The sequence below is a fragment of the Pongo abelii genome, chromosome 21 (genome assembly GCF_028885655.2).
Source record: "Pongo abelii isolate AG06213 chromosome 21, NHGRI_mPonAbe1-v2.0_pri, whole genome shotgun sequence".
Taxonomy (NCBI): Eukaryota; Metazoa; Chordata; class Mammalia; order Primates; family Hominidae; genus Pongo; species Pongo abelii.
Window position 1 is genome coordinate 28,784,296 of NC_072006.2, and position 12,184 is coordinate 28,796,479.

Sequence of the window (12,184 nt, forward strand, 5' to 3'; positions counted from 1 at the left end):
TGCTTCTGTCTAGTTTTTATGTGAAGATATTTCCATTTCCAGCATAGGCCTCAAATCGCTCCGAACATCCACTAGCAAATTCTACAAAAGGAGTGTTTCCAAAACTGGCTATCAAAAGGAAGTTTCCACTATGTGAGTTGAGTGCATAAAGCCACGGAAGTTTTCTGAGAATGCTTCCGTCTAGTTCTCATGTGAAGATATTTCCTTTTCCAGTGTTGGCCTCTTAGCACTCCAAATATTCACCTGCAGATTCTAGACAAAGAGTGTTTCAAAACCTCTCTATCAAAAGGAAGGTTCAACTCGGTGAGTTGAATGCGCACATCAGAAAAAGTTTCTGAGGATGCTTCTGTCTAGTTTTTATGTGAAGATATCTCCTTTTCCAGCATAGGCCTCAAATCGCTCCAAATATCCACTTGCAGATTCTACCAAAAGAGTGTTTCAAAACTGTTCTTTCAAAAGGAAGGTTCCACTCTGTGAGTAGAATGCAATCATCACAAAGAAGTTTCGGAGAATGCTTCTGTCTAGTTTTTATGTGAAGATATTTCCTTTTCCAACATAGGCCTCAAAGCGCTCCAAATAAACACTTGCAGATTCTACCAAAGGACTGTTTCAAAACCGTTCCCTCAAAAGGAACGTTCAAGTCTGTGAGTTGAAGGCACTCATCACACAGAAATTTCTGAGAATGCTTCTGTCTAGTATTGATGTGAGGATATTTCCTTTTCCAGCATAGGCCTGAAATCGCTCCAAATATCCACTTGCAGATTTTACCAAAAGTGTGTTTCAAAACTGCTCTTTGAAAAGAAAGATTCAACTCTGTGAGTTGAATGCACATATCGTGAAGAAGTTTCTGAGAATGCTTCTGTCTAGTTTTTCGGTGAAGATATTTCATTTCCCAGCATAGGCGTCAAAGCGATCCAAATATCCACTTGCAGATCCTACAAAAAGAGTGTTTCAAAACTGCTCTTTGAAAAGGAAGGTTCAAGTCTGTGAGTTGAATGCACTCATCAGAAAGAAGTTTCTGAGAATGATTCTCTCTTGTTTTCATCTGTATATATTTCCTTTTCCACTAGATGCCGCAATCGCACCAAATATCCACTTGCAGTTTCCACAAAAAGAGTGTTGCAGAACTGCTCCATAAAAAGGAAAGTTCAACTCTGTGAGTTCAATCCCCACATGACATAGAAGTTTCTGAGAATGCTTCTGTCTGCTTTGTATATGAAGATATCTCCTTTTCCAGCATAAGTGTCAGAGAGCTCCAAATATCCGCTTGCGGATTCCACAGAAACAGTGTTTCAAAACTGGTCTATCAAAAGGAAGGTTCAACTCTGTGAGTTGAATGCACTCATTACAAAGAAGTTTCTGGGAATGCTTCCGTCTAGCTTTTAGGCAATGATATTTCCTTTTGCAGCATAGGCCTCAAAGCGCTCCAAATATACACTTGCAGATTCTATAAAAAGAGGGATTGCAAACTGCTCTATCAAAAGGCAGGTTCAACTCTGTGAGTTGAAAGCATGCATCGAGAAGAGCTTTCTGAGAAAGGTTCTGTTTAGTTTTTAGGTGAAGAAATTCCATTTCCCAGCATAGGCCTCAAAGTGCTCCGAATATCCACTTGCAGATTTTACAAAAAGAGTGTTTCAAAACTGCTCTTTCAAAAGGAAGCTCCATGTCTGTGAGTTGAATGCACTCAACACAAAGAAGTTTCTGAGAATGCTTCTGTCTAGTTTTTATGTGAATATATTACCTTTTCCAGCATAGGACTCAAAACGTTCGAAATATCCAATTGCAGATTCTACAAAAAGAATGCTTCAGTACTGTTCTATCAAAAGGAAGGTTCAACTCTGTGAGTAGAATGCACTCATCACAAAGAAGTTTCTGAGAATGCTTGTGTCTAGTTTTCATGTGAAGATATTTCCTTTTCCAACATAGTCCTCAAAGCGCTCCGAATAAACACTTGCAGATTGTACAAAAGGAGTGTTTCAAAACTGTTCTATCAAAAGGAACATTCAAGTCTGTGAGTTGAATACGCTCCTCACAAAGAAGTTTCTGAGAATGCCGCTACCTAGTTTTTATGTGAAGATATTTCCTTTTCTTTGCATAGGCCTCAATTTGCTGGAAATATCCACTTGCAGATTTCACAAAAACAGTGCTGCCAAACTGCTCTATCAAAAGACAGGTTCAACTCTGTGAGTTGAATGCACGCATCGAGAAGAAATTTCTGAGAATGCTTCTGTCTAGTTTTTAGATGAAGATATTCCATTTTCCAGCATACGTCTCAAAGTGCTCCAAATATTCATTTGCAGCTTTTACAAAAAGAGTGTTTCAAAACTGCTCGTTCAAAAGGAAGGTTCAAGTCTGCGAGTTGAATGCACTCATCACAAAGAAGGTTCTGAGAATGCTTCTCTCTAGTTTTTATGTGAGGTTATTTCCTTTTCCAACATAAGCCTCAAGGTGCTCCGAATAAACACGTGCGGATTCTACAAACTTAGTGTTTCAAAACTGTTCTATCAGAAGGAACGTTCATGTCTGTGAGTTGAATGCGCTCATCACAAAGAAGATTCTCAGAATGCTTCTGTCTGGTTTCCAGGTGAAGATATTTCATTTTCCAGCATAGGCCTCAAAGCTCTCCAAATATCCACTTGCAGATTCTACAAAAAGTGTGTTTCAAAACTGCTCTTTCAAAAGGAAGGTTCAAGTCTGTGAGTTGAATGCACTCATCACAAAGAAGTTTCTGAGAATGCTTTTGTCTGGTTTTTATGTGAAGATATTTCCATTCCCAGCATAGGCCTCAAATCGCTCCAAACATCCACTAGCAAATTCTACAAAAGGAGTGTTTCAAAACTGCGCTATCAAAAGGAAGATTCCACTATGTGATTTGAATGCATAAAGTGCATGGAAGTTATTGAGAATGCTTCCGTCCAGTTCTCATGTGGTGATATTTTCTTTTGCAGTTTTGGCCTCTTAGCACCCCAAATATCTCCTTGCAGATTCTGGACAAAGATTGTTTCAAATCCTCTCTATCAGAAGGAAGCTTCAAGTCTGTGAGTTGAATGTGCCCATCGGAAGAAGTTTCTGAGAAGTCTTCTGCCTAGTTTTTATGTGAAGATTCTTCCTTTTCCAACATAGGCCTCAAAGCGCTCCAAATAGCCACTAGCAGATTCTGCAAAAAGAGTGTTTCAAAACTGTTCTATCAAAAGGAAGGTTCAACTCTGTGAGTAGAATGCAATCATCACAAAGAAGTTTCTGAGAATGCTTCTGTCTAGTTTTTAAGTGAAGATAATTCCTTTTCCGACATAGGCCCCAAAGCGCTCCGAATAAACACTTACAGATAGTACAAAAGGAGTGGTTCAAAACTGTTCTATCAAAAGGAACGTTCCAGTCTGTGAGCTGAATGCGCTCCTCACAAAGAAGTTTCTGAGAATGCTGCTATCTAGTTTTTATGTGAAGATATTTCGTTTTCCTTGCATAGGCCTCAAATCGCTGGAAATATCCACTTGCTGATCTCACAAAAAGAGTGTTTCCAAACTGCTCTATCAAAAGACAGGTTCAACTCTGTGAGTTGAATGCACGCATCGAGAAGAACTTTCTGAGAATGCTTCCGTCTAGTTTTCAGGTGAAGATATTCCATTTTCCAGCATACGCCTCAAAGTGCTCCAAATATCCATTTGCAGATTTTACAAGAAGAGTGTTTCAAAGCTGCTCGTTCAAAAAGAAGGTTCAAGTCTGGGAGTTGAATGCACTCAACGCAAAGAAGTTTCTGAGAATGCTTCTGTCGAATTTTTATGTGAAGATATTTCCTTTACCAGCATAGGCCTCAAGGTGCTCCGAATAAACACTTGCGGATTCTACAAACTCAGTGTTTCAAAACTGTTCCAAGAAAAGGAACGTTCATGTCTGTGAGTTGAATGCACTCATCACAAAGAAGTTTCTCAGAAGGCTTCTGTCTAGTTTTCAGGTGAAATTATTTCATTTCCCAGCATAGGCCTCAAAGCGCTCCAAATATCCACTTGCAGATTCTACATAAAGATTGTTTCAAAACTGCTCTTTCAAAAGGAAAGTTCAAGTCTTTGAGTTGAATGCATTCATCACAAAGAAGTTTCTGAGAATGCTTCTGTCTAGTTTTTATGTGAAGATATTTCCATTTCCAGCATAGGCCTCAAATCGCTCCGAACATCCACTAGCAAATTCTACAAAAGGAGTGTTTCCAAAACTGGCTATCAAAAGGAAGTTTCCACTATGTGAGTTGAGTGCATAAAGCCACGGAAGTTTTCTGAGAATGCTTCCGTCTAGTTCTCATGTGAAGATATTTCCTTTTCCAGTGTTGGCCTCTTAGCACTCCAAATATTCACCTGCAGATTCTAGACAAAGAGTGTTTCAAAACCTCTCTATCAAAAGGAAGGTTCAACTCGGTGAGTTGAATGCGCACATCAGAAAAAGTTTCTGAGGATGCTTCTGTCTAGTTTTTATGTGAAGATATCTCCTTTTCCAGCATAGGCCTCAAATCGCTCCAAATATCCACTTGCAGATTCTACCAAAAGAGTGTTTCAAAACTGTTCTTTCAAAAGGAAGGTTCCACTCTGTGAGTAGAATGCAATCATCACAAAGAAGTTTCGGAGAATGCTTCTGTCTAGTTTTTATGTGAAGATATTTCCTTTTCCAACATAGGCCTCAAAGCGCTCCAAATAAACACTTGCAGATTCTACCAAAGGACTGTTTCAAAACCGTTCCCTCAAAAGGAACGTTCAAGTCTGTGAGTTGAAGGCACTCATCACACAGAAATTTCTGAGAATGCTTCTGTCTAGTATTGATGTGAGGATATTTCCTTTTCCAGCATAGGCCTGAAATCGCTCCAAATATCCACTTGCAGATTTTACCAAAAGTGTGTTTCAAAACTGCTCTTTGAAAAGAAAGATTCAACTCTGTGAGTTGAATGCACATATCGTGAAGAAGTTTCTGAGAATGCTTCTGTCTAGTTTTTCGGTGAAGATATTTCATTTCCCAGCATAGGCGTCAAAGCGATCCAAATATCCACTTGCAGATCCTACAAAAAGAGTGTTTCAAAACTGCTCTTTGAAAAGGAAGGTTCAAGTCTGTGAGTTGAATGCACTCATCAGAAAGAAGTTTCTGAGAATGATTCTCTCTTGTTTTCATCTGTATATATTTCCTTTTCCACTAGATGCCGCAATCGCACCAAATATCCACTTGCAGTTTCCACAAAAAGAGTGTTGCAGAACTGCTCCATAAAAAGGAAAGTTCAACTCTGTGAGTTCAATCCCCACATGACATAGAAGTTTCTGAGAATGCTTCTGTCTGCTTTGTATATGAAGATATCTCCTTTTCCAGCATAAGTGTCAAAGAGCTCCAAATATCCGCTTGCGGATTCCACAGAAACAGTGTTTCAAAACTGGTCTATCAAAAGGAAGGTTCAACTCTGTGAGTTGAATGCACTCATTACAAAGAAGTTTCTGAGAATGCTTCCGTCTAGCTTTTAGGCAATGATATTTCCTTTTGCAGCATAGGCCTCAAAGCGCTCCAAATATACACTTGCAGATTCTATAAAAAGAGGGATTGCAAACTGCTCTATCAAAAGGCAGGTTCAACTCTGTGAGTTGAAAGCATGCATCGAGAAGAGCTTTCTGAGAAAGGTTCTGTTTAGTTTTTAGGTGAAGATATTCCATTTCCCAGCATAGGCCTCAAAGTGCTCCGAATATCCACTTGCAGATTTTACAAAAAGAGTGTTTCAAAACTGCTCTTTCAAAAGGAAGCTCCATGTCTGTGAGTTGAATGCACTCAACACAAAGAAGTTTCTGAGAATGCTTCTGTCTAGTTTTTATGTGAATATATTACCTTTTCCAGCATAGGACTCAAAACGTTCGAAATATCCAATTGCAGATTCTACAAAAAGAATGCTTCAGTACTGTTCTATCAAAAGGAAGGTTCAACTCTGTGAGTAGAATGCACTCATCACAAAGAAGTTTCTGAGAATGCTTGTGTCTAGTTTTCATGTGAAGATATTTCCTTTTCCAACATAGTCCTCAAAGCGCTCCGAATAAACACTTGCAGATTGTACAAAAGGAGTGTTTCAAAACTGTTCTATCAAAAGGAACATTCAAGTCTGTGAGTTGAATACGCTCCTCACAAAGAAGTTTCTGAGAATGCCGCTACCTAGTTTTTATGTGAAGATATTTCCTTTTCTTTGCATAGGCCTCAATTTGCTGGAAATATCCACTTGCAGATTTCACAAAAACAGTGCTGCCAAACTGCTCTATCAAAAGACAGGTTCAACTCTGTGAGTTGAATGCACGCATCGAGAAGAAATTTCTGAGAATGCTTCTGTCTAGTTTTTAGATGAAGATATTCCATTTTCCAGCATACGTCTCAAAGTGCTCCAAATATCCATTTGCAGCTTTTACAAAAAGAGTGTTTCAAAACTGCTCGTTCAAAAGGAAGGTTCAAGTCTGCGAGTTGAATGCACTCATCACAAAGAAGGTTCTGAGAATGCTTCTCTCTAGTTTTTATGTGAGGTTATTTCCTTTTCCAACATAAGCCTCAAGGTGCTCCGAATAAACACGTGCGGATTCTACAAACTTAGTGTTTCAAAACTGTTCTATCAAAAGGAACGTTCATGTCTGTGAGTTGAATGCGCTCATCACAAAGAAGATTCTCGGAATGCTTCTGTCTGGTTTCCAGGTGAAGATATTTCATTTTCCAGCATAGGCCTCAAAGCTCTCCAAATATCCACTTGCAGATTCTACAAAAAGTGTGTTTCAAAACTGCTCTTTCAAAAGGAAGGTTCAAGTCTGTGAGTTGAATGCACTCATCACAAAGAAGTTTCTGAGAATGCTTTTGTCTGGTTTTTATGTGAAGATATTTCCATTCCCAGCATAGGCCTCAAATCGCTCCAAACATCCACTAGCAAATTCTACAAAAGGAGTGTTTCAAAACTGCGCTATCAAAAGGAAGATTCCACTATGTGATTTGAATGCATAAAGTGCATGGAAGTTATTGAGAATGCTTCCGTCCAGTTCTCATGTGGTGATATTTTCTTTTGCAGTTTTGGCCTCTTAGCACCCCAAATATCTCCTTGCAGATTCTGGACAAAGATTGTTTCAAATCCTCTCTATCAGAAGGAAGCTTCAAGTCTGTGAGTTGAATGTGCCCATCGGAAGAAGTTTCTGAGGAGTCTTCTGCCTAGTTTTTATGTGAAGAGTCTTCCTTTTCCAACATAGGCCTCAAAGCGCTCCAAATAGCCACTAGCAGATTCTGCAAAAAGAGTGTTTCAAAACTGTTCTATCAAAAGGAAGGTTCAACTCTGTGAGTAGAATGCAATCATCACAAAGAAGTTTCTGAGAATGCTTCTGTCTAGTTTTTAAGTGAAGATAATTCCTTTTCCGACATAGGCCCCAAAGCGCTCCGAATAAACACTTACAGATAGTACAAAAGGAGTGGTTCAAAACTGTTCTATCAAAAGGAACGTTCCAGTCTGTGAGCTGAATGCGCTCCTCACAAAGAAGTTTCTGAGAATGCTGCTATCTAGTTTTTATGTGAAGATATTTCGTTTTCCTTGCATAGGCCTCAAATCGCTGGAAATATCCACTTGCTGATCTCACAAAAAGAGTGTTTCCAAACTGCTCTATCAAAAGACAGGTTCAACTCTGTGAGTTGAATGCACGCATCGAGAAGAACTTTCTGAGAATGCTTCCGTCTAGTTTTCAGGTGAAGATATTCCATTTTCCAGCATACGCCTCAAAGTGCTCCAAATATCCATTTGCAGATTTTACAAGAAGAGTGTTTCAAAGCTGCTCGTTCAAAAAGAAGGTTCAAGTCTGGGAGTTGAATGCACTCAACGCAAAGAAGTTTCTGAGAATGCTTCTGTCGAATTTTTATGTGAAGATATTTCCTTTACCAGCATAGGCCTCAAGGTGCTCCGAATAAACACTTGCGGATTCTACAAACTCAGTGTTTCAAAACTGTTCCAAGAAAAGGAACGTTCATGTCTGTGAGTTGAATGCACTCATCACAAAGAAGTTTCTCAGAAGGCTTCTGTCTAGTTTTCAGGTGAAATTATTTCATTTCCCAGCATAGGCCTCAAAGCGCTCCAAATATCCACTTGCAGATTCTACATAAAGATTGTTTCAAAACTGCTCTTTCAAAAGGAAAGTTCAAGTCTTTGAGTTGAATGCATTCATCACAAAGAAGTTTCTGAGAATGCTTCTGTCTAGTTTTTATGTGAAGATATTTCCATTTCCAGCATAGGCCACAAATCGCTCCAAACATCCACTAGCAAATTCTACAAAAGGAGTGTTTCCAAAACTGGCTATCAAAAGGAAGTTTCCACTATGTGAGTTGAGTGCATAAAGCCACGGAAGTTTTCTGAGAATGCTTCCGTCTAGTTCTCATGTGAAGATATTTCCTTTTCCAGTGTTGGCCTCTTAGCACTCCAAATATTCACCTGCAGATTCTAGACAAAGAGTGTTTCAAAACCTCTCTATCAAAAGGAAGGTTCAACTCGGTGAGTTGAATGCGCACATCAGAAAAAGTTTCTGAGGATGCTTCTGTCTAGTTTTTATGTGAAGATATCTCCTTTTCCAGCATAGGCCTCAAATCGCTCCAAATATCCACTTGCAGATTCTACCAAAAGAGTGTTTCAAAACTGTTCTTTCAAAAGGAAGGTTCCACTCTGTGAGTAGAATGCAATCATCACAAAGAAGTTTCGGAGAATGCTTCTGTCTAGTTTTTATGTGAAGATATTTCCTTTTCCAACATAGGCCTCAAAGCGCTCCAAATAAACACTTGCAGATTCTACCAAAGGACTGTTTCAAAACCGTTCCCTCAAAAGGAACGTTCAAGTCTGTGAGTTGAAGGCACTCATCACACAGAAATTTCTGAGAATGCTTCTGTCTAGTATTGATGTGAGGATATTTCCTTTTCCAGCATAGGCCTGAAATCGCTCCAAATATCCACTTGCAGATTTTACCAAAAGTGTGTTTCAAAACTGCTCTTTGAAAAGAAAGATTCAACTCTGTGAGTTGAATGCACATATCGTGAAGAAGTTTCTGAGAATGCTTCTGTCTAGTTTTTCGGTGAAGATATTTCATTTCCCAGCATAGGCGTCAAAGCGATCCAAATATCCACTTGCAGATCCTACAAAAAGAGTGTTTCAAAACTGCTCTTTGAAAAGGAAGGTTCAAGTCTGTGAGTTGAATGCACTCATCAGAAAGAAGTTTCTGAGAATGATTCTCTCTTGTTTTCATCTGTATATATTTCCTTTTCCACTAGATGCCGCAATCGCACCAAATATCCACTTGCAGTTTCCACAAAAAGAGTGTTGCAGAACTGCTCCATAAAAAGGAAAGTTCAACTCTGTGAGTTCAATCCCCACATGACATAGAAGTTTCTGAGAATGCTTCTGTCTGCTTTGTATATGAAGATATCTCCTTTTCCAGCATAAGTGTCAAAGAGCTCCAAATATCCGCTTGCGGATTCCACAGAAACAGTGTTTCAAAACTGGTCTATCAAAAGGAAGGTTCAACTCTGTGAGTTGAATGCACTCATTACAAAGAAGTTTCTGAGAATGCTTCCGTCTAGCTTTTAGGCAATGATATTTCCTTTTGCAGCATAGGCCTCAAAGCGCTCCAAATATACACTTGCAGATTCTATAAAAAGAGGGATTGCAAACTGCTCTATCAAAAGGCAGGTTCAACTCTGTGAGTTGAAAGCATGCATCGAGAAGAGCTTTCTGAGAAAGGTTCTGTTTAGTTTTTAGGTGAAGATATTCCATTTCCCAGCATAGGCCTCAAAGTGCTCCGAATATCCACTTGCAGATTTTACAAAAAGAGTGTTTCAAAACTGCTCTTTCAAAAGGAAGCTCCATGTCTGTGAGTTGAATGCACTCAACACAAAGAAGTTTCTGAGAATGCTTCTGTCTAGTTTTTATGTGAATATATTACCTTTTCCAGCATAGGACTCAAAACGTTCGAAATATCCAATTGCAGATTCTACAAAAAGAATGCTTCAGTACTGTTCTATCAAAAGGAAGGTTCAACTCTGTGAGTAGAATGCACTCATCACAAAGAAGTTTCTGAGAATGCTTGTGTCTAGTTTTCATGTGAAGATATTTCCTTTTCCAACATAGTCCTCAAAGCGCTCCGAATAAACACTTGCAGATTGTACAAAAGGAGTGTTTCAAAACTGTTCTATCAAAAGGAACATTCAAGTCTGTGAGTTGAATACGCTCCTCACAAAGAAGTTTCTGAGAATGCCGCTACCTAGTTTTTATGTGAAGATATTTCCTTTTCTTTGCATAGGCCTCAATTTGCTGGAAATATCCACTTGCAGATTTCACAAAAACAGTGCTGCCAAACTGCTCTATCAAAAGACAGGTTCAACTCTGTGAGTTGAATGCACGCATCGAGAAGAAATTTCTGAGAATGCTTCTGTCTAGTTTTTAGATGAAGATATTCCATTTTCCAGCATACGTCTCAAAGTGCTCCAAATATCCATTTGCAGCTTTTACAAAAAGAGTGTTTCAAAACTGCTCGTTCAAAAGGAAGGTTCAAGTCTGCGAGTTGAATGCACTCATCACAAAGAAGGTTCTGAGAATGCTTCTCTCTAGTTTTTATGTGAGGTTATTTCCTTTTCCAACATAAGCCTCAAGGTGCTCCGAATAAACACGTGCGGATTCTACAAACTTAGTGTTTCAAAACTGTTCTATCAAAAGGAACGTTCATGTCTGTGAGTTGAATGCGCTCATCACAAAGAAGATTCTCGGAATGCTTCTGTCTGGTTTCCAGGTGAAGATATTTCATTTTCCAGCATAGGCCTCAAAGCTCTCCAAATATCCACTTGCAGATTCTACAAAAAGTGTGTTTCAAAACTGCTCTTTCAAAAGGAAGGTTCAAGTCTGTGAGTTGAATGCACTCATCACAAAGAAGTTTCTGAGAATGCTTTTGTCTGGTTTTTATGTGAAGATATTTCCATTCCCAGCATAGGCCTCAAATCGCTCCAAACATCCACTAGCAAATTCTACAAAAGGAGTGTTTCAAAACTGCGCTATCAAAAGGAAGATTCCACTATGTGATTTGAATGCATAAAGTGCATGGAAGTTATTGAGAATGCTTCCGTCCAGTTCTCATGTGGTGATATTTTCTTTTGCAGTTTTGGCCTCTTAGCACCCCAAATATCTCCTTGCAGATTCTGGACAAAGATTGTTTCAAATCCTCTCTATCAGAAGGAAGCTTCAAGTCTGTGAGTTGAATGTGCCCATCGGAAGAAGTTTCTGAGGAGTCTTCTGCCTAGTTTTTATGTGAAGAGTCTTCCTTTTCCAACATAGGCCTCAAAGCGCTCCAAATAGCCACTAGCAGATTCTGCAAAAAGAGTGTTTCAAAACTGTTCTATCAAAAGGAAGGTTCAACTCTGTGAGTAGAATGCAATCATCACAAAGAAGTTTCTGAGAATGCTTCTGTCTAGTTTTTAAGTGAAGATAATTCCTTTTCCGACATAGGCCCCAAAGCGCTCCGAATAAACACTTACAGATAGTACAAAAGGAGTGGTTCAAAACTGTTCTATCAAAAGGAACGTTCCAGTCTGTGAGCTGAATGCGCTCCTCACAAAGAAGTTTCTGAGAATGCTGCTATCTAGTTTTTATGTGAAGATATTTCGTTTTCCTTGCATAGGCCTCAAATCGCTGGAAATATCCACTTGCTGATCTCACAAAAAGAGTGTTTCCAAACTGCTCTATCAAAAGACAGGTTCAACTCTGTGAGTTGAATGCACGCATCGAGAAGAACTTTCTGAGAATGCTTCCGTCTAGTTTTCAGGTGAAGATATTCCATTTTCCAGCATACGCCTCAAAGTGCTCCAAATATCCATTTGCAGATTTTACAAGAAGAGTGTTTCAAAGCTGCTCGTTCAAAAAGAAGGTTCAAGTCTGGGAGTTGAATGCACTCAACGCAAAGAAGTTTCTGAGAATGCTTCTGTCGAATTTTTATGTGAAGATATTTCCTTTACCAGCATAGGCCTCAAGGTGCTCCGAATAAACACTTGCGGATTCTACAAACTCAGTGTTTCAAAACTGTTCCAAGAAAAGGAACGTTCATGTCTGTGAGTTGAATGCACTCATCACAAAGAAGTTTCTCAGAAGGCTTCTGTCTAGTTTTCAGGTGAAATTATTTCATTTCCCAGCATA